The following is a 23,544-nucleotide window of genomic DNA, read 5'->3' on the forward strand; positions in this document are numbered from 1 at the left end:
GGGCTTTCCCATTCTGCAAAACTTGAAGACGAGTAGAAACCAATCTGCAGTGAAACTGATCAGAAATGAAAGGGAAAAGCCATTTCATTGAGAATAAGTGCAAGAGCGTCTGTCTTCATTCAGTGTAATGTTGTAGTTAGGATTTGGAACTAGAATTTCCATGGCATTAGTTCTATTTTCGGACAGGGAATGAACGTTTAATTGTGCAAGTATATCGTGGTAGCAGTATTTCTGACCACTGGTCCGAACCTGGTAATGCTTGGTTTTGTGCCAGGTTATCAAAAATCAAAAAGATGCAGGTTTTGGAAATCTGAACTAAAAACGAGAATTGATAGAGAAACCCGCTACACCTGGCAACGTCTGTGGAGAGAAACAGATTTTTTTTCAGATGGACAGGAAAATCAGTTGGGAAAATGATAATCTTACCTGTCGAATCAGGATATTTATCAAAATCACTCTTGAGCTTACAGACGTCGAATTTACAATCTTAAAAGGACTTAATCAGCTGTCATGCTATTTTCATTTTCCTGAGCTGGTGGAAGGCTATGTTTTAATGGCTACATTTCCTTTTGCTTTCTGTTATTTAGCAGTCACGCCGAATGGAGAATTGTTTCTTTCAGTGTCTGCCTCAATATGTGTATTCGTTTTTTTCTATATTTCTCTCTGTATCCTCCTAGGCCTTTTTCACATTCTCCGACTCTCTGGCTATCCATATCCCTCATTTCCCATTTCTGCTCTTGAAAAGTGTGACATTCAGAGACAGTTTGAGATTCGAACTGCTGAGAGGCTTGCTGACGCCTGGATGGAGTCGGTCGAAGTAGTCTCATATTCTCTGGATAATGCGTCTGTCACTTCGACCTGAGGCAAGGAGACATTTCTTCCTCAAAATCTAAAGACCCTTTCGAAGTTAAAGTTGAATTCCTTATCCAACAGGAAAAGAAAGTAACTACATGATAGCTGAAGAAGAACAAGGATGCATTTACTGTTGGTGTACAACAAATGAATGGTGACAGCAGAGACTGAGGGTGATCATGTCGTGGTGTCAGTGCCATTACCACAACATTCCCCGGGAATGCTGCAGTGTCTCCTGCCTCACCACTTAATTTCCACAAAACTGGGAATGAAGGAATGAGAATACGAGGATGAGAAGCAGAAGTGCTTGTGGAACTGCGAGAAGAATCTCCAGGTTAAAATAGTAGTTAAAAAGAGCAACATACACTACTGGATTTAAACCTGGAAAATGATGCCGGAACTCGAAATCAGAATATATAGCAATTCAAACAGGACACTGAGTTTCTCGATCAGCAACACAATCCTTGCGAGAAATAACGAGCTTTCAATACAATGAGCAGGCACCAGTGTGATGGGAGGTGCTTTCACCAGCTAAGCCACGGCGCCACGTTAAAAGCCAGATTTGTCGTCCATATGTGCAATGCCTGAACCACTTGATCACAGGAATTCGAAAACGCGTTTTCTGTATTAGCGTTGCTCCGTATGAATGGCAATCAAACTTTGCTTGTGCAAAAGCAGACATTTCAATGCTGAGCATGCCCTACTGAAAAGGCACAGAAAAAGACAGTATCCTTTTGCATTGGCATCCAACCGATATTTTCATCTGTTTAAACTGACAGAATAAAGGGGATGTGCTCATCTCCTCTCGCGTCCCATTAACCACGTTAATACACACGCAGGGAAGTTCAAACCAAGATGAACAGGTTCATTGTTGTGAATTGACAGCAGTGGTGTGTGAGTCATTGCGAACAGTGAGAAATAAATGCTGAACCAATAGCACTGACACTGAGCCTTGCACCATTAGCTCCACATTCACATCTTGTGTCATGTCTCCTCGGCATCAGTGCATTTGACTTTAATTATTCTACCCTGCACCTCTCCTCAAGTTATTCCCGTCCGCTTGCAGTGTCGAATTAGTACATGCAATTATTAGAAATGCATTTCTGGGACACAGTTGTCTTTCAATGAGATAAGATTCACTGCCCATCCCTAATTATCCCAAAGATGTAGGGGACGAGTTACTTTTGTCAACTCCTCAAAGACGCCACTCCTGACGCCACTCTGTCAATGTAACCCACTGAGGGAAGAGCAAACTGACGCCACTCAGTCAGTGTTACTCACCCAGGGAAGGACAGACTGACCCCACAATCTCAGTGTAACTCAGCAGACTGATTCCACACTGGCAATATAAGTCATTCTCTGAAGAGCAGTCTGACCCCACTCTATAAATATAATTCCCTCAGGGAAGATCAGACTGATCCCATTCCGTCTATGGCACTCACCCAATGAATGAACACTAACCCCACTCTACCAATGTAACTCGCCAGGGAACAGCAGACGGAAGCCAGACTGTCAACATAAATTATCGAGAGAAGATAATACTGACCCCCCTCTTTCTATGTCACTCAGGCAGGGAAGAGCAGACTGTCACCACTCTGTGAAAGAAATTCGCCCAGGGAAAGCAGACTGACCCTACTGTATCTGCGTGACTGAAACAGGTAAGAGCAACTAACCCAACTCTGTCAACGTATCTCCCTCAGGGAAGAAGACCCTGACCACTCTCTGTCCATGTAGCTCACCCAGGAAACAGCAGACTTACTCCACACTGTCTATTTAAGTTCACAAAAATCCTCTGAAGTACGTCCTATCCAGACACTCCTATTACAGAGAAATCACTGTCTCTGTAACCGTGTGCGTTCAATGGCGATTCCAAATAACCTGCAAATGTTTAGAATGTGGCAGCAAACCAGAGCAACCACACAGAAATTGGGCGAATGTGCAAACTTCCATCAGGCTGTCACCTAAGCCTGGAATGGAAACCAAACCCGACAGCAGTCGTGATTATAAAATGGCAGAACTGAAACCTAGCAAAAAGAATTGCATCCCTGTGTGTTGCAACGATTCTGAGTATTAATTCAGCCCCCCTTACTGTAGTTAATTTCCATTTTCATCACTGCCAACCTTCTTCAAAGCAAAGCACGCACTTGCTTTTTTCAGACTTCCTATATCCCGCTCTCATCCCGCTTTTTACCGAATCAGATTTCTGACTTTACAAACTACGTCATAACAGGTTGACAACTGCAGAATGAGCTTTGTTCCGTTCTCCCCTGATGATGATGGTAGTAATCCGGCATATTCGAGTAGGACTTGAGGCACTTGCGGGTGGTGTATTCGCGGCATTTTGGCATCTTTTTTTCATTTTCGGTCGACTATTTCGAGTTCATTGCGCAGACTTCTGAAGAAGACTTTTTGGAGTCGAAATGGTAACTGTGTTTTCTCTCGAAAGACAGACGTAGCTTTATTTCTGTTCTCTTATAAATTGATCTTCTTCTGATCTTTGCAAATGATGTAGGGCGCATTACTATTGCTCGGTTTGAGTTTTAAAATCAAGAGAAACATGAAGGACAGAATATCAAAGAACACAAAGTTCTGAGTTGTTAACATACTTTTTGCAGCAATGGTGGACATGAAGGTCAAATTAAGATAACGGTTCAAGAACACCGTTAGTCTGTGGAAGTGGTATGTGACTTTAGTCCCAAATATATGTTTCCGTTCTTCCAGTACATCTTTTTGACTCCCAGAAAACTTTGATTGTTTTCTGTATTCACTTTGTTTCGCGACATCTGTCTTCTGGTCGACCAGGGACAACTTGAATTTGCGTCTGCATTGAATAAGATTTCGCTCTTTCTTTCGAGAAGCAAACCTGTGCATTATGTACCACTTACCATGCTGATGGCTAAGAAGTTCAAAATGAATTACGGTTTACGGATCGTGAGCAAGAATGAAGTGATCCACTTGCGAACAGATGTCACCACGCCCTATTCCTACATCGGGCCTGAACGGTCTATTGGCAGAGTCTGCAGACAGGAAATGTCGAAGTGACTAGTCCTTTGTTCAGTTTGATTTGATACCAATGGTAGTGCTGTTCTGGTGCAGAAATGTGTCAACATCTCTGACGTTAGAGTCAATATTTAAGTCACATCTACTCCATGGAGTGTCTTCTCATATCTGAACATGCTGACACGAAAACATCTAGCTCCGATAGCAAAACTTTTTTTCATTAAACTGGGAGTATGTTTAACTTAGCAATTCAGACAGCCATGATGAATAATTGGCATTTGGTTCTTCAAGCTGACCTCTCCACACCAACTGCTCCAACGAAGGCCGTGGATAAGTTCCCCATCGATTATTTTGGTCAATTTTAGCCTCAACAACAACCAATTGTTCTGAACAATGCTACACCACAAACAGAGGGCTAAGTCTGATTTTCATCGTTAATTTTCAATTTCAGTTCTTAATGCACAGTTTCTTACGAATGTGGACAGCAGAAGACCGTTAACATTTCATTTCTAATATTTCCAGAAAATTCTACTCCGCTGATATCGCCTTGCCTTTTCACATCGCAAGCCAGGAACCTGAATCAGTCGAGTTCCTTTCCACACATGGAATTGCTTTTTTTCTAAATCATTGACTGCTGATATAATAGATTATTGGCCTTGAGAGTCAGCTGTAAATTAGGTTGAACTTTCTCAGCTTGACTTTCAACTGATCCTGAAAAAGATGTCATCACCTGCAGGTAAATGTATTGCATTGCTTCTTGTTTTGCTGAATTCCACCCCCCGAACATCCAAATTTCATGATAGTTCGTCAAATGTGTTGACACTGATTCGTGTTGAAAGTTGGTGGCTTTTTGTGTCTCGACACATAATTTATTCAATTAGATGACTGGGTCAGTCTTGAAATTACTTCGGATTCTTCACAGTTGAAAATTTACTTTCGATTGAATGCAAAGCTCAAGCTCCACGAAATTCAAATTCTGCAAATGAATTAATGACTTTTAAAAGACTCTACGCTGTGAATAGGATTCGAACGTGCGCAGGGCGACCCCATTGGATTTCAAGTCCAACGCCTTAACCTCTCGGCCATCACAGCTGCGGCAAGCCTGTTAATTTTCATAGTAAAAAAAACTGAATTCATTTGTTGGAAGAACAAATTGTCAAGACCCAAATATTTCGCCAAATCCTTTGCAGATGCCCAGACGAACGGTACCTTCGCAGATTGACAGGCTTTCACCGCAAACTAGATTCTGACACAGCTGAAGTTATGGGAATGATTCTTCGTAGAATTATAGAGTCACGGATGTACACCACACGAAGAGAGGATCATTGTCTCACTGCGTCCGATCGATTTTGACTCAATTGCTCATCATTTGGTGCCAAATTAGATATGCTGTTGTGTTTTAATATTCATCGAAATATGGTATTAGAAATATTGATGCTAAGTCCATAAACACTCGCTACATTCGTAAAAACATATCGGAATTAGAAAGAATGCAGAACCAATTTACATGAATGGATCCAGCAACTAATCCGTAAGTTCTGACATCAGGTAATGAATTTGTGAGCGCAAAAGGGGAAGATTAACCAAAGATTTGGAACTTGAAATCGTCTTGACGGAATTATTTGCAAAGTTTTTGCGGTTGTTCTAGAGTCATCAAGTCCTTGAACAATACAACACGGAATGTGGTCCTTCTTTCCAACTTGACCATGGTGGACAGTTATCCTAAATTAATAGGTCCCATTTGCCAACATTTGGCCCACATCCCTCAAAACCTTGTTACTCTATATCCATCCAGATGCCATTAAATGTTACAGTTGTACCAGTCTACAACAATTTCTCTGGCAGCTCATTCTGGACACGACTGAAAAAGTTGCCCCTGACGTCCCTTTTAAATCCTTACCCTCTAAATGTAAACCGATGTTTTCTAAATTTTGACTTCCTCACCAGCCGGAAAACACCATGACGAGTCAACCTATCCATGTCCCTCATGATCTAATAAATAGCAACGATTTGACTTTATCATACTTGTCAGGAGGGAGATGTGTGGAGATTATTTGTCGAAGGTTTGAAGTAGAAAGTCTGATGTACAGATGTTTAGAAATGCATCTTGGAGAAGTTTTTAATAAGTCATTGCAGTCTAGTAGCCGTTGTAGCAGTCTGTTATGAAAGCTGCAGAAGGATTTCAGGGCACGAGAAGGAAGCATTATTTCCAATGTATGGTGGCTCAGTTCGACCGCACTTGGACGACAGTATGAGGAATTACAATCCTCAATTTAGGAAAGATACTGATGCCATATGAGGAATACCACGAATGGTGTTTCGCCTTGATATCATGGATGAACGTTAGTCCTCTGAATTTTAATTGGGCAAATCCGGCCTTTTTTTAACAGTTTCAAAACAAGAGAGGTAATCTCATTGAGAGTTGCAAAATATTTGAAGAGATAAACAGGGTGGTGCAATTAAATTTTGTTCCCTCATTGGTGAATCTAGAAGCAGGAGAGGAGAATTTTAAAATGAAGCATTGTGATTTATGACCAGGATGAGAACTATTGATTTTTGTCTTAGCCTTGAGAAATCTCACTAATCAGCGCTACAGTGAGCCTTGGATATTTGGTCTTTGAATGCATCACTATCAGCCTGACCCGCCGACACTTACTGCATCACTATAGACCTGACCCCTCACACTTACCGCCTTAATATCAGCGTGAACCCCTCAAACTTACTACATCACTATCCATCTGGCGCCCTCACATTTACTGCGCCACTTTCACTTCGAGACCATCATTTTGACTGCGTCACTATCAGCCTGACTGCCAAGCACTTACTTTGTCACTATCAGTCACACCCTTACACTTCCTATGTTACTATCACCCTGACTCCTTACACTTACTGTGTCACTATCAGCCTGACTCCATCACACTTATTATGTAAGTATCAGACTGACGCCTCACACTTACGGTGTCACTACAACACTGCCTCCTCAAACTAACTATGTCACTATCATCTTGACCCGCTCACATTTACTGCCTCACAATCACACTGACCACCTCACACCTTCTGCTTCACTATGAGCTTCAACACTCACACGTACAGCATCACTACCAGCCTGACTCACTCACACTTATCACCTGACAAGCAGAATTACTCACTCAAATTTATTTCATCATTATTAGGCTGAGGCACTCACACTGACAGCGTCACTAACAGCCTGACACCCTCATGCTTACTGCGTTGGTATCTCCCTGATCCCCTCAGAATTACTGCGTCACAATCACTCTGACCCCCTCATACTTGATGCATCACTATACTTTTGGCACCCTCATACTTCCTGCATCACTCACACCCTGACACATGCGCACCTACTGCATCCCTATCAGCCAAACCCCACTCACTCACGGCGTCACTCTCTCTCTAACCTGCTCACACTTCATGCATCACCATCACCTTGATACCCTCTCACTTAGTGCATCAATATCAGCCTGACCCCCTCACGCTTACTGCATCACTCCCAGCCTGATCCCTTCAAATGTACTGTGTCACTATCAGACTGACCCACTCATACTTACAGCATCACTATCACCTTGAGCCCCCAAACTTAGTGCGTCCAGATCACCCTGAACCTTTCACTCTTCTTGCGTCACCTTCAGCCAGACCCTGCACACTATCACTCTAACCTCCTCATACTTGCTGCATCACTATAACTCTATCCCACTCACACCGTGTGTGTGTCACTATCACCCTGACAACTCATACTCACTGCACCACTATTATCCTGACTCCATCACAATTAATATATCATTATCAGCCTGACCCCTTACACTTACTGTGTCACTATCAACCTGTCCCCTCACATTTCCTGTGTCACTTTCAATCTGACACCCTCAATGTGTCTGTGTCACTTTCACCCTAGCACCTCACACTTGCTGCATGGGTGTCTACCTGAAACCTCGCACATGTTGTGACACTATCATCCTGAGCGGCTCACACTTACTGCGTCACTAGCACACCAACACTCTCACCTTCACTGCATCACTATTAGCCTGACCCGCTCACACGTTTTGCGTCACTACTACCCTGACCTCCTCACAATTGCTGTGTCGCTATCAGCCTGAGCCCCTCACTATCACGCTGACCAAGCTCACAATTACAGCATCACTATCAAACTCACCACCTCACACTTCCTCTGTCATTATCACCCTGACCCGCTCACACGTAATGCGTCACTGTCACACTGAGACACTCACATTCTCTGCGTCGTTATCAGCCAGACCCGCCGGCACACAGCGTCACTATCAACCTAGCCCCTCACACTTGCATGCCTCAATATCAGCGTGAACCCCTCACACTTACTGCGTCACTGTCCATCTGCCTTCCTCACACTTACTGCACCAGTTCCACCTTGACATCCTCATTTTTACTGCGTCACTATCAGCCTGACAGCCCCACAAATATTGCGTCACTATCAGTTACGCCCTCGCAATTCCTATGTTAATATCACCCTCACTCCTAAAACCTACTGCGTCACTATCAGCCTGCCTCCATCACACTTTTTGCGTCAGTATCAGACTGACGCCTCACGTTTACCATGTTACTAAAACTCTGCCCCATCACACTGACTGCGTCACTATCACTCTGAACCACTCACACTTTTTGTATCAGTTTCAGTCTGACGCCTTGCACTTACTGTGTAACTAAAACTCTCTCCCCTCACACTGACTGTGTCACTATCAGCTTGACCCCTTCACACTTAGTGCGTTAATATCAGTCTGACCCCTCAGACTTACTGCGTCACTCTCACTCTGATCCTCTCTCATTTACTGCGTCACTTTCACCCTGACCTCCTCACATTTACTGCGTCAATATCACCTTGACCCACTCACACAGTCTTTGCCATTTTCACCTTGTCGGCCTTATTTTTACTGCGTCACCATCAGCCTAACCACCACACACTTATTGCGTCACTTTCAGTCACTCCCTCACACTTCCCATGTTACTATCACCCTGAATCCTTACTCTTATTGTGTCACTATCTGTCTGACTCCTCACACTTACTGTATCACTATCAGCCTGACTCAATCACATTTATTGTGTCAGTATCAGACTGACGCCTCACACTTATCTTGTCACTAAAACACTGCCCCATCACATTGACTGTGTCACTATCAGCCTGACCCCCTCACACTTACTGCTTCACTATCGCAATGCCCCTCTCTCACTTACGACGTCATTTACACCCTGACACCCCACACTTGCTGTGGCACTATCACACTGAGGGCCTTACACTTACACTTACTACGTTACTATCACACTGGTATCTCACACCCACTGTGTCACTATCATCCTGAGCCGTTTACACCTATTGCGTCACTATCATTTTGACCCCAACTGCGTCAGTCTGATACTGACACAATAAACGTGATGGAGTCAGGCTGATAGTGACACAGTAAGTGTGAGGGGTCAGACTGCATCAATATCAGCCTGACCATCTCACACATACTGCGCCACTTCCAGGCTGACTCCCTCACATATACTGCGTCATTATAAAACTTACCCACTCATGCTTACTGCGTCACTATCACCCTGACTCGCCACTCTTGCTGCATCAAGATCATTGTGCCCCCATACACTTACAGCGTAACTATCATCCTGACAATGTCATACATACTTCGTCAAGGTCAGACTGATCCCCTTAAACTTAATGCGTCAATATCAGCTTCAACACTCACATTTACTGCGTCACTTCTAGCACTACCCCTGCACTCTTACTGCAACCTTATCCACCTTACCCCGTCGCATTTACTTCATCACTATCAGCCTGAGACACTCACACTTACAGCTTTACGACAACCTGGCCCTGTGAGTGCATTTACATCACTGACACCCTGACCCCTTGCCCATACTGCGTCACTATAAGCCTGGCCCCTCAAATGTTCTGCGTCACTATCACACTGACATCTCACACTCACTGCGTCACTGTCACCCTGACCCCATCACACTTGCCATGTCACCATCACAATGACACATTCACACAGTCTGTTTCACTGTCATCCTGACACCTCACACTCACTGGATCACTGCCATCCTCCCCCTCATACTGACCTGTCACTGTCATCCAGAGCCGCTCACACTTATTGCGTTCCTATCACTCTGCTCCCAACACACTTACTGCGTCACTATCAGCCTGACACTCGCACACTTCCTGCATCACTATCAGCCTGACCCCTCACAATTTCACCGTGTCTATCAGTCTGACTCCTCACATTTCCTGCATCACTGCCACCCTGTCACTTAACACTTACTGGCCAGTATTAGCCTGACGCCCTCAACATACTGCATCAATATCAGCCTGAACACTCACACTTACTCCGTCACCATCACGCTGACCCCCTCATACTCACTGCGTCACTATCACCCTGTTCCCTCACATTTCCTGCATTAGGATCACTCTGACTCACGGACACTTCCTGCATCACTATCAGCCTGACCCCGCACACATACTGTGACACTATCAGCCTGACCCCACCACACTTACTGCTTCACTATCAGACTGACCCCTCACACTTACCGCATCACTAACAGCCTGACACCTCACACTTACTGCGTCACTATTCCCCTAACACCTCACTTTTATTGGCCACTATCAGCCTGATGCTCACAACTTACTGTGTCACTGCCAGCCTGAACGCACACACCCTATCACCCTGACTGTCTCACACTCACTGCGACAGTCTCTGCCTGACCCCTGCACACTTACTGCGTCACTATCACCCTGTCCTCTCCCACGTTATGCGTCAGGATCAGCCTGACATAGTAACACTTACTGCATCCCTATCAGCCTGATCTCTCTCCAATTACTGTGTCACTATCAAACTGACCACTCACTCTTACTGCGTCACTCTCACACTGACCCCTCACACGAAGTGCTTCACTATCACCCTGACCACCTCACACTTACTGCGTCACTATCGGTCTGATCCCTCAGACTTACTGCATCACAATCACTCTGACCCCCCCAAACTGCGTACATATCGGCCTGATCCACTCACATAATCTGCATCACTACCACGCTGACACCTCACCCTCATTGTGTCACTATCATCCTCACTCCATCACACTTATTCAGTCACTGTCAGCCTGATTCCCTGTAATGCAAAATTATCATTTCTTGTGAAATCAGTTTGAAACAAAGAAGTATGGACCTAACTTTGCAAAAAGACCGAAAAAATGTAAAGTTCAACCTAATTTTCATCTGACTCTCAAGGCCAATAATCTATTATATCTGCAGTCCATGAAGTAGAAAAAGCAATTCCATGTGTGGAAAGGAACTCGACTGATCCAGGTTCCTGGCTTGAGGTGTGATAAGGCAAGGCGATATATAGTATAAAGGGAATATGTGAAAACCGTCAGGCGTCCATTTTATGAGGCGTCTTGCAAATGTGTTGGGTCCACTCTGCAAATTTCAAAATTAAACTTTTCCTTTGCTCTTGGTAGCATTTGAGTCGAATCGATTGAAATCCCACGGCAGTAAACTTGGGGGCTCGCCTGGGACCCTGCGACTGGGTAAGATTTTGAAGATTCCCAGGAGGTGTACGCGCCACTGCCTTGAAGGTCTTTCACTCCATCTCGAGCACTGAATTGGCCCCTTTGCATGAGAGAACTGGGTATAAGTGGATCGCTCCAGAGTCGCGTTCCGAATCGAATAGGGTCGGGGTAAGAGTTGTGGCTAACGTAATCCGACATGGAGACTCGTTCGAAGAGAATAAATGAACCAGGAAGCGGGACCAGTGAACTCTCACGCGATATTCGAGTAAAACTCAAGTGAAAGGATTGCCGTCTCGAGAGAGTTTAAGAGACAGCAAGATTAACGTCGGTATAGACTTGAAGCCACCATGTGCCACGTTGGAGTCGCCAAAGCTGTACCGGTTACGTGGGTTCTTGGTTTGTGAAAACCAAGGCAATGAGGCGGTCGCAACCAATGAGAGGGGACCTCGGCAGGTAAAAACAAGTTATATTGGCAAATGGAAGATTATGGTATCGTGAGAGAGAGAGACAGACAGACAGACAGAGAGAGATGTTCACTTTTCCAATATCCATGAAAATCGGCTCCAACAAGAGCGAACAAAAAGAGGGCCGATAGACAACTCGGAATGATCAAGAAAAAATACAATATATGATAAATAATTATGGCCCAGTTTCTGTAAAGCAGTTAAAAATGTAAATCAAGGAATGTGGATTTCTGGAGGAAGGAAGTTTTAGTAACATGCAGTTGCAAATGCTGAGGTCACCGTTGGAGGAGAGAGAGAAGGAGAAACGGAAGGGTAAAATAGAACCTGTGAATTGGAGTGCTTATAACATGTTGAAGGCTGAGCCTGATTTCAGGGAAAGAAAATCTCGAATAAAGGATAGATCAAGTACACGTACAAACACCAACGCACATGCACACACACACGGAAAACAACCTAATGAAGCTGTACAGTGTCTTAAGACTGGATCAGATCCAAGTCAACGGTCGCCGCCTCAGGGTCTTCTGAATCACCAATAGCATATCGTACCCACAATCAATTGAAGCAAGAATCACTAAAGAAGTTGAGACAATGTCCCAGTACCTTAAGCGCCTCACGAAAGTCGATAACGTCTATTGTGGACTGATACCACCCAAGGACATAACGACGGCAGAGATCACACCGTATGAGGCACACCTGAGGAGCAGCTTCATCAATGGAATGAAGTACGAAACAACAAAATAGGTAAAATATACGGGTATTACCGGGGACACGGGAAAGCTGAATTAGATAGAACAATACGTGATACATGCTGAAAAATTGCTGGCTCAAGAGAACCATAACCGGAAATTAAAGATGCAACAGCAATCACATAAACCTCAGCTTATTATGATGCAAATGGTCGTTCAGCCGTTGGAGTGAGGAACTGCGGGAAAAGAGAGAGGCAAAGGTGGAGTTCGCAAAAGAGGAAGGGATCGCGGAAGTGTGCTTGCAGAGATAGATCTGGCTAGTGCTTTGTTTGAGGAGCAATGGACCACTAGTCGAGACAGTGCCCGCACAGACAGCCTCAATCGGTCCTGGAGGCTGGACAGCATAGTGACTGACAGGGGACGACTGAGGTTGAGGTGGGCAGGCCACAAGGTACAGGTAAGCCTCTTTCCTTTACATTTGGGTATGAAGAATCCCTTATGCTAATCACTTCTACTAACATAACGGGCACTGAGATGTATCCCAACTCTATATTGAATATTGAGATTGCGGAGTGTGGACAATATATTCAATAAACCAATGATGCGTTTATGTCGATGCCTACCTCTATGTTATACGTGGAAGGTACACCAGTTACCTTTTTGGTAGATACATGGCCAGCACATTCACTTCTCAAATCAAGACAGTTCAGAGAGTTGACGCCAATAAAGATGAGTGGAATGTTTCTGAACTCAATGGAGGCATCAGGCTTCGTGATATGAGAGCGTTTTACCGCACCCATATTGTGTGAAATCAGTAATGTGTATACATTCTCATTCTCAATTTTGTTAGCGGAATTCTGTCCTTTACATTTGATGGCTCGGGATCTCATAGTGAGACTGGGGTTGTATTTGCTCAGTACTCCGACGGGCTTGCAGGTAATTCAAAGGGAAGATTCACAAGTGTAAACTGTAAAATACAACCCACGACCCCTTTTGTATGTCTATGAGTGGCGATTAAGCCGGAGAGCAATGAGTTCAATAAGCAATTCACTCGCCCTGGAAGCAGGTAACCATGTTAATCATATCAACATCGATTTTTGTTTCCGGGAATATGCTGCACTGCATAGCACACATACACCAGGATGGCCCTGTGCACCCATAAGAGAAGTATTGGTTCAGGAGATTGGTTAAACCAGGTCAGTTGTTATTGTGCGAATTTTATTGAAGGGATGACAGATGTGCAGTCAGTGTGAACTTATGTAAAGTACCTGTGACGGCAAGTAAATTCTATATTTTTGATGTGGAAGGCTGCGCTCCTCGCGTGTCACTGGCGAAGGTGTCCAGTGACAATTGGCAGGATTTGGGGCCATGGGTACTAAAGGCATAAAGAACGAAATGCTGAGTGTTCTGGGACGATGTGGGTATGTGGTTCAATGCAGATGTGCGGACATATAGGAAGAAATTAATTTGTCTAACTCAGGCAATAGAACAGTCGAGGTAACCCCCGCGAGCCCTGAAGAGCCTCGAAGGCTGGCCTGGCGTTTCCCTAAGATAAACTTCTCAGACGCAAGATTAATAACGGTCCCTACTGAATTATGGATAAAAGGCAAACATGATGTGGGGCTTATACGAGGTTGTGAACCAATACGAGTAACCACGAAGTCGGTGTATCGTCCTTGCAGTGCACAATGCCAGTTAAAACCCGAGGCCATAGAAGTAGTTACTCTAGTTTTTCAATCCTTCCCAAAGGCTAGAAGATAATCCCCTGTGTAAACTCACTTGTGAGAACTCACATTTTTCTGATCAAAAAGGCAACAAAAATTCCAAGTGAACCGGAGGAATGCAGGTTTGTTCAAGACCTGCAGGCAGTCAATAACAGTGTTGTCCCGCGCGCATCAAATGTTCCCAAACCCTATACAGTATTAGTTCCATTTCCACCGGACTGTGGATTTAGCAAATACATTCTTTAGTGTGACGGTGCATCCAGATAGTCAATTCTGGTTCGCTATTTAGTTCAAAGGGAAATCTTATGAGTTCACATGACTTTGTCAATGTTACTGTGAGTGACCCACCATACATAATGAGGCTATACGCAGGAGACTGGAGACTCTTGTTTTAACCCTGGGTCTGCGCTTCTGCAATCTGTCGACAATTGCTTAATAGTAGCACCGACAGAGGAACAATGTGAGAAGGATTCCCTTGCATTACACGAGGGAAGGGCACAAAGTCAGTCTCGCAAAGCTTCGATTTATGCAACAACAGGTGAAGTTCTTCAGTCACTTAATATCTGAACAAGGGAAGGCCATTTGTCAAGACAGAGTGCAAGTCATTCAGCAAATTCCAAGGCCTCACATGAAGAAACAATTGCTATCCTTTTTGGGCATACGCTCCTACTGAAGAACTTTTATCCCACATTACACAAATCTTGAGGCGCCCTGAAGTGACATGGCCCATGGAAAAGGGTAGCAGAACCATGGTCCGTTGCAATGGATCCCAGCGGCCGAGTTGAATTGAAAAAGACGTTTCAAAGTACACCGACACTGGGGATTCCGAATCCAAACAAGCCTTCTGTCAAACGGCAGATGAGAAACATGGCTGCATGACATCTGTGTTGTTGCAGGATCATGGGGGAAAATTCAGGCTGGCAGCTTATTTTTCGGCTAAGCTAGACCTCGTAGCGGCAGGATTGCGTATCAGATTGCCTGTGAGCTGTGGTTGCAGTGTCCAGGGATATAATCGGCTATGGCGACTTAACCAAACTGATCACACATGCAGTATCCTTACTGCTTTCCGAGCAAAAGACAGTACATACGTCGGCAGCGCGTTGACTCAGATACAATACTGTGTTATTGGAGAAGCCTAACATTGCAATAAAACGATCTAACGTCCTGAATGCTGCTAATCCTCTCAGTAGAGAAGGAGACGGAGACCCACATGATTGTATCGCTGTAATTAATGAAATGTGCTGCCTAGACAAGACTTGCAGAATTCACCAATTCAGAATCTAAATATGGCGTTTTTTTGTGTGGATGGGACAGCATTCAGGTGCAAGGAGATAGGTCAGAATTTTATTGGGCATGCTCTAGTAACTACCCATGAGGTATTCAAAGCGGGATCACTCGCTTCTCAACTGTCAGCGCAAGCAGCGGAGCTGATCGCCTTGACTGAGGCATGCAAATTGGCTAAGGGAAACACAGTGAATATTTAACCGATAGCAGATACGGATTCGGAGTTGCACATGATGTTGGAATCCTGTGGAAACACAGGGACGTCTTGACCTTCACCGGAAAGCCCATCACACACCCGTGATCAGATTTCTGATCTCTTGGAAGTGGTCGTATTCCCTAAATCAATCGCTGTGTGTAAATATGATGCCGCCACGAAAAATAATGATTCCGTTTCTCAAGGAAATGCAAGGGCAGACTCAGCGGCAAAGACGGCAGCCCAGCAGCCGGTAAATGATCAGCTTGACATGGGAGTGACAAAACTCCTTTCCCAAATAGCAGACGTACGGGAGTCACAGTCGATGTCCAGGCTGGAAGACACGTTTGAGTGGGAAAAAGCAGAGTGCAGTTTGAGGTAAGGGGTATGGTTTGGCCCCAATGCTAAACCTTTTCTACCACGACCATTATTAAATTCTATGCCAAACTGACACACGGTAAGGAACATGTGTCAAAAGAAAGGAGATATGACAGTATTTCAGCACAGTGGTACATTGAGGGATTTACTCATTACTTCCAGAAATATTGTGAACGACGTCTTATCTGTGCCACAATAATGTGGGGAGGGGAATACAGATGAGTTATGTCGCATTTCCGAAATCCCAAAAACAATTTGAACATTTATAACTGGATTTAAGCGAACTAACACCCTGCAAAGGAAAAAGGTATTGTCTGGTAATAGTTGATATGTTTTCAAAATGGGTGCAAGCGTTTCCTACGGCAAAACAGATTGCCAGTGCCGTTACCAAAGTCTTCCTAACTGAAATAATTCCGAGATGGAGCATCCCTGAGAGGCTTAGTAGTCCCAAGGTTTGTGAACGTTTATAGCTCCGGTCGAGGTTTAGGGTGTAGGTTTGCTCGCTGAGCTGTACGTTTGTTATCCAGACGTTTCATTACCTGGCTAGGTAACATCATGAGTGGCGACCTCCAAGTGAAGCGAATATGTTGTCTCCTGCTTTCTATTTATATGTTTGTCCTGGATGGGGTTCCTGGAGTTTGTGGTGATGTCATTTCCTATTCGTTTTCTGAGGGGTTGACAGATGGTAAATCGATCAATGTGTTTGTTTATGGCGTTGTGATTGGAGTGTGAGGCCTCTCGGAATTCTCTGGTGTGTCTGCATATACAGCAAACCGACAAACACTGACCAAATACTTAACTACACCAGCAACCAAACCAACACGCAAAAAGGAAGCTGTATCAGAACACTATTCCAACGAAGCACCACACATTTCAACACAGACGAACTTCGGAAAACAGAGGAGAAGCACCTATAAAACGTATTCAAGAAGAACGGATACTTAAAAAATACAGTCCACAGATTCCTCAGGAACAAACCACGACAAGTAGACCTAACACAGCCAGAAACCCTATCGACCTTTCAATACATCACTGAAGTCTCAAACGTGGCAGCCAGACAACTATGACCCCTCGGAATCCCACCAAAAGTCTCAAACAAAACCAACAAATTTAAAAGACCCAGTGCAACCCATGGATAAAACCAACGTCATAGACAAAATTCCATGCAAGGACTGCCACAAACACTGCGTAGGACAAACAGGAAGAAAGTTAGCTACCAGGATACAGAACACCAGCTAGCCACAAAAAGACACGACCCTCTCTCCCTCGTAGCCCTTCGCATGGATGAAACAAAAACACCATTTCGACTGGGACAACACATCTATCCTGGGACAGGCTAAGCAAAGACATGCCAGAGAATTCCTTGAGGCCTAGCACTCCAACCGCAACGCCATAAAAAAGACATATATATCTAGATAGCATCTATCAACCCCTCAGAAAACAAACAGGAAATGGCATCGCCACAAACCCCACGAACTCCATCCTGGACAAACATATAACTAGAAAGCAGGAGACAACGGTTTCTCTTCACTTGGAGTTCGTCACTGATGATGTTACCTAGAACAAAAATCATAGAATAATACAGCGCAGTACAGGCCCTTTGGCTCTCGATGTTGCACCGATCCAAGCCCACCTAACCTACACTAGCCCCCTAACCTCCATTAGCCAGGTAATGAAACGTCTGGATATCAAATCTACAGCTCAGCGAGCAAACCTACACTCTAGGCTTAGTAGTGACAGTGGGACACCATTTCTCCATAATGCCCTATAGTATATTAGTGAGTATTTAAGAAGAAACATGAGATAACACTGTGCCTACCACCAAACGAGCGGTAGGGCAGCGGAAAGAGAAAATTCTACCTTAAAAATAAATTGACAAAATGCTGTGAGGAACTAGGGATGGCATGGACAAAGGCACTTCCAATTGTGCTAATGTGTATGAGATCTAGGAGGAGAGGGAGAGCTAATCTTAGTCCGTTTGAGATTTTGTTTGGTCGGCAGCCAAACACAGGAATTGTCCCGAGACGTCAGGGAAGCCAGAATACAGACCACTGTGAGGATGAGATGTTGTGTTACTGCATGAAACTCTCTACACTTCTGTCCCAAATACAGAATCAAGCGAAGACAGCACTACCCCAATCAGCAGAAGGGAAGATGTACGATCTATAACCAGAATAGTGGCAAAAGACTTCAGGAGGGAAAACAGGAAGGCAAAGAGGTGGCGGTGACCGTTTCAAGTACGCTTTACAGCACAGATAGCTGTTAAGATCGCCGGAACAGCCACGTGGATACACGTCAGCCATTACAAACTTGCAGCTGGGACTGAGGAGACATCGCACAACACCAAAACCAATTTAGAGCAAGTATTTATGAGAAGACTTAAGCAAATGTGGGGCTGCCCCAAGTTAACACTGTTGACAAGCGCCCTGGTAGGACTATTCATAAGGGCAGGAGCGTCTGGGATGTAGCAGCTGACAGTTATCTTAACTGATAGGACGAAGTGGATCTTTACATGCGACCCATAGCCGTTCAGTAACAAGGACGACTATAAATTCGATAATTAAGATTAATGCAGGGATCCATGCCGCGCCGGTGACTTGCACTTAGTAGTAGCCACCACGGCAAAAGGGGCACCTGACATGGGAAATAGATATTCTATGAGCAAAGTAAGACTCAGAAGAGCAATGAGGGAGTCTCGTGGTGTGGAATAGAAAGATCCTTCTCCGACATCTGTAGACAGGTGAATATAGTGGTGCAGTCGCCCCACCCCCGCCCTGCGAGATGCAGTGCAGAATGTAGTACAGATGATAGGAGCCCTGGGGCATGGCAACCAATCAAACCAGATCATGGACCTAACCCCAAGCCGGGCAAAGGTCATTAATGACACACCCGAACCCCGAAGGGAGACGGCCGTGTCTAGAGAGCGAAGTTAAAGCAGGAGGGGAATTTGCCTGTTGGAGATAAATGGCGGAAATGCGACGCCAGTAGGTTGGGAGCTGCGAAGGGCCATTGCTAGATGTGAAGGGAACAGAGCATTTGCTTTGTTCATTCGACAAAATGAGAGATTAGATGTTGGCTACACTTGTGAGATATGTTTGCACACAGCCCAGAGGTAGTCTGCCCAGCAAATTACTGAGAGCCTGGCGAGAAATGCCAGCTGTCTGCTTCCGCGGGAGGCGACTAGCCTGACCCTGATAGTGGGGGGGGGGGGGTCAATTTGGGCAAATCTCGTGTCACCACCCGAACCCCAGGCTAACTACAGCCCCAAGCCTGACACGCTACCGACCACAGCATTCCAGATCGTGGATTGCAGGGGAGAAAATTGTATATGCACCAATCGGGGGAGACTCCTTTTGGGTATCTCCCAGTGTACCTTGATGCTGTACTTGAACAATGACTCTTGTACAGCAACATACGCAAATGATGCACTCAGTCTGTTTTTCCCTGGGTGAGCTACGTTAAGAGAGTGGTGTCAGTCTGCTCCTCCATGGGCGTGTTACTTTCTCAAAGTCGTGACAGTCTGCTCTTCTCTGTCTGAGTTTAACAGCAAGTGTGGTTTCATTACTGTCTTCGCTGGATGATTCACATAGACAGAATGGAATAAGTCTTCTCTTCTCTGAGTGAGTTACTTTGACAGAGTGGAGTCAGGCTCGTCTCCCTGCTTGTGTTTCATTGACAGAATCAGACCAGCCTGCTCTTTCCTGGATGAGTGACAGAGACAGAATGGGTACAGCCTGCTCTTCTCTGAGTGAGTTACGTTGACAGAGTGGCATCAGTCAGCTCTTTCTTGGGTAAATTATACTGACTGAGTCGTGTTAGTCTGCCATTTGCTGGGTGGGTTACATATAAAGTGTTGGGTCAGTCTGCTATTCGCTGGATGACTAACATTGACAGAGTGGCGTCAGTCTACTCTTCCCTGGGTGAGTTACATTAACAGAGTGCAGTCAGGCCATAATTACCTCGTTGAGTTACATTGATCGTGTGATGTCAGACTTCTGTCCCCTGGTTGAGTTACATTGACAGAGTGGGGTCCATCTGCTCTTCCCTGGGTGAGTTACGTGAGCAGTTTGGGGTCGGTCTGCTTTCCGCAATCCAGGAACTCCATCTCTAGCGGTTTCTTGTCAGTACGTCCATACTAAGGATTTGAGGAGTTAACAAAAGTAACTCGTCCCCTACATCTTTGGGATAATTAGGGATGGGCAGTGAATTTTATCTATTGAAAGACAAATCTGTCCTAGAAATGTATTTCTAATAATTACATGCACTAATTCGACACTGCAAGCGGTCGGGAATAATTTGAGGAGAGGTGCAGGGTAGAATAATTAAAGTCAAATGCTCTGATGCCGAGGAGACATGACACAAGATGTGAGTGTGGAACTGATGGTGCAAGGCTCAGTGTCAGTGCTATTGGTTCAGCATTTATTTCTCACTGTTCGCAATGACTCACACACCATTGCTGTCAATGCTGCCAATGAGCCTGTTCATCTTGGTTTGAAATTCCTTGCGTGTGTATTAACGTGGTTAATGGGACGCGAGAGGAGATGAGCACATCCTCTTTATTCTATCAGTTTAAACAGATGAAAATATCGGTTGGATGCCAAGGCAAGAGAATACTGTCTTTTTCTGTGCCTTTTCAGTGGGGCATGCTCAGCATTGAAATGTCTGCTTTTGCACAAGCAGAGTTTGATTGCCATTCATACTGATCATCGCTAATACATAAAACGCGTTTTCGAATTCCTGTGATCAAGTGGTTCAGACATTGCACATATGGTCGACAAATCTGGCTTTTAACGTGGCGCCGTGGCTTAGCTGGTGAAAGCACCTCCCATCACACTGATGCCTGCTCATTGCATTGAAAGCTCGTTATTTCTCGCAAGTATTGTGTTGCTCATCGAGAAACTCCGTGTCCTGTTTGAATTGCTGTATATTTTGATTTCGCGTTCCGGCTTCATTTTCCAGGTTTAAATCCAGTAGTGTATGTTGCTCTTTTTAACTACTATTTTAACCTGGAGATTCTTCCCGCAGTTCCATAAGCACTTCTGCTTCTCATCCTCTTCTTCTTATTCCTTCATTCCCAGTTTTGTGGAAATTAATTGGTGAGGCAGGAGACAGTGCAGCATTCCCGGGGAATGTTGTTGTAATGGCACTGACACCACGACGTGATTACCCTCATTCTCTGCTGTCACCATTCATTCGTTGTACACCAACAGTAAATGCATCCTTGTTCTTCTTCAAATATCAGTTGGATAAGGAATTCAACTTTAACTTCGAAAGGGTCTTTAGATTTTGAGGAAAAAATGTCTCCTTGCCTCAGGTCGAAGTGACAGGCGCATTATCCAGAGAATGTGAGACAACTTCGACCGACTCCAGCCAGGAGTCAGAAAGCCTCTCAGCAGTACGAATCTCAAACTGTCTCTGAATGTCAGGCTTTTCATGAGCAGAAATGGGAAATGAGGGATATGGAGAGCCAGAGAGTCGGAGAATGTGAAAAAGGCCTAGGAGGATACAGAGACACGTATAGAAAAAAACAAAGACACATATTGAGGCAGACACTGAAATAAACAATTCTCCATTCGGCGTGACTGTTAAATAACAGAAAGCAAAAGGAAATGTAGCCATTAAAACATAGACTTCCACCACCTCAGGAAAATGAAAGTAGCATGACAGCTGATTAAGTCCTTTTAAGATTGTAAATTCGACGTTTGTAAGCTCAAGAGTGATTTTGATAAATATCCTAATTCGACAGGTAAAAGTATCATTTTCCCAACAGTATAATCTAGAAATCTATAACTAACTTGTTTCCTGTCCATCTAAAAATAACATTCGCTTTTCTCCACAGATGTTGCCAGGTGTAGCGGGTTTTTCTATCAATTCTCGTTTTTAGTTCAGATTTCCAAAACCTGCATCTTTTTGATTTTTGATAACGTAGCACAAAACCCAGCATTACCAGGTACGGACCAGTGGTAAGAAATACTGGTACCACGATATATTTGCACAATAAAACGTTCATTCCCTGTCCAAGAATAGAATCAACAGTATGGCGGTTAGAGTTCCAAATCCTAACTATGAAATTACACGGAATGAAGACAGACGCTCTTGCACTTATTCTCAATGAAATGGCTTTTCCCTTTCATTTCTGATCAGTTTCACTGCAGATTGCTTTCTACTCGTCTTCAAGTTTTGCAGTACGGAAAATCCCATTTGGCCCATGGTGCAGTCTGGTTTAAAGACATTCATCTATTCTATTCCCAGTTTCCAGCTTTGGTCCATAACCTTATGTCTTCTGATGTTTCCAGTGCAAATGGCAGTGAGGTTCTCGCTTTGATCTTAGATGACACAACAATGGGATTGAAGTTTGACATAGTCACACTGTGTTATTACCCACGTCGTGTCTCCCACAGAAAGAGACACACAGACACATTCCCCGAGAGTGGCAGAGTTCTCAGGATTTGACCAGTTCCTTGTGCTTCACTTCAGCTGTCCGCTCCAACATGCAATTTCAACCGCCAAAAGGCAGCTTTTGGTTAAACCAAAGCCAGTTCTACAGACAATGAGAGACGTTGCTCTGAGCTAGAATTTGAAGTGGACGAAAGAAACTGCAAATTCAACAAAACCAAACCCTTCCTTTCCTGACAGGCAACAGGAATGGACTAGCACGCTGCATCCTCGTGATTTTAAATGCGAACCGACAATCCCCTAACTCGACGTCAGGCGTGTTACCAATTCCGTCACTGACCCAAAGACCGGGTTTAGCGCTGTGACAGTTTGTCTATAGGTAATGTAAACGTCCACATCAGGGAAACAGCATTCACATGGTGAAAAATCAGCAAACACAATTGCTGCTCTGTTTCACTAGGAATTCCCCACTCTGTGAACCATTTCCTTTCACTGTACTTTCATATTTGAAGTCTTTTACATTCCAGAGCTTGAACTAATTCAGCGAGAAACCACTGGTCATTTCGAGCCCGTCATCCGGAATGAGGCGAGTTTAACGATGCCTTTCTTGCTGCCACAACATCAGCACAGCTCAAAACGAGCTCGTGCTTGCATCAGTCTTTACTTAACTTGCTGCAGTATATCTGCTGAACAACATCAGTTTATCAAGCATTGCCTTCTTTACATTGAAACCCAGGATGATAATATGAACCGACTTGGAAACTTGGAGAGAGACACACTGCTGACGAAGACGATTATGACGTGAAGAGCAGGCACAAGAATTTGTACAGGTCAGATCCCAAATCCGACTGCAGTATCAATGGACATCCCTGCATACGGGTCTGAGTTTAAGTTGCCCAGAACAGGCTTTAATTTCCAGTCAGGAAGTGAAGATTTAATTCTCTTCTTGAGAATTATCCGAATGAAAACTAAATCCTGGTTGCACACAGAACACACACACGGATCCTGCCAGAACAATTCAGTGA

At 44.5% G+C, this 23,544-nt stretch overlaps 1 non-coding gene across 1 annotated transcript; it reads right to left on the minus strand.

Annotated features, from left to right (window-relative positions):
- Positions 1-4,862: 4,862 nt before the first annotated feature.
- trnas-uga (transfer RNA serine (anticodon UGA)) lies at positions 4,863-4,944 on the minus strand. Its single transcript has one exon. It is a non-coding gene; the product is annotated as a tRNA-Ser (tRNA).
- Positions 4,945-23,544: the final 18,600 nt, after the last annotated feature.

The sequence above is a fragment of the Chiloscyllium plagiosum genome, unplaced genomic scaffold, assembly GCF_037043375.1.
Source record: "Chiloscyllium plagiosum isolate Xiang-an unplaced genomic scaffold, Cpla_swu_hap1 HiC_scaffold_45, whole genome shotgun sequence".
Classification (NCBI taxonomy): domain Eukaryota; kingdom Metazoa; phylum Chordata; class Chondrichthyes; order Orectolobiformes; family Hemiscylliidae; genus Chiloscyllium; species Chiloscyllium plagiosum.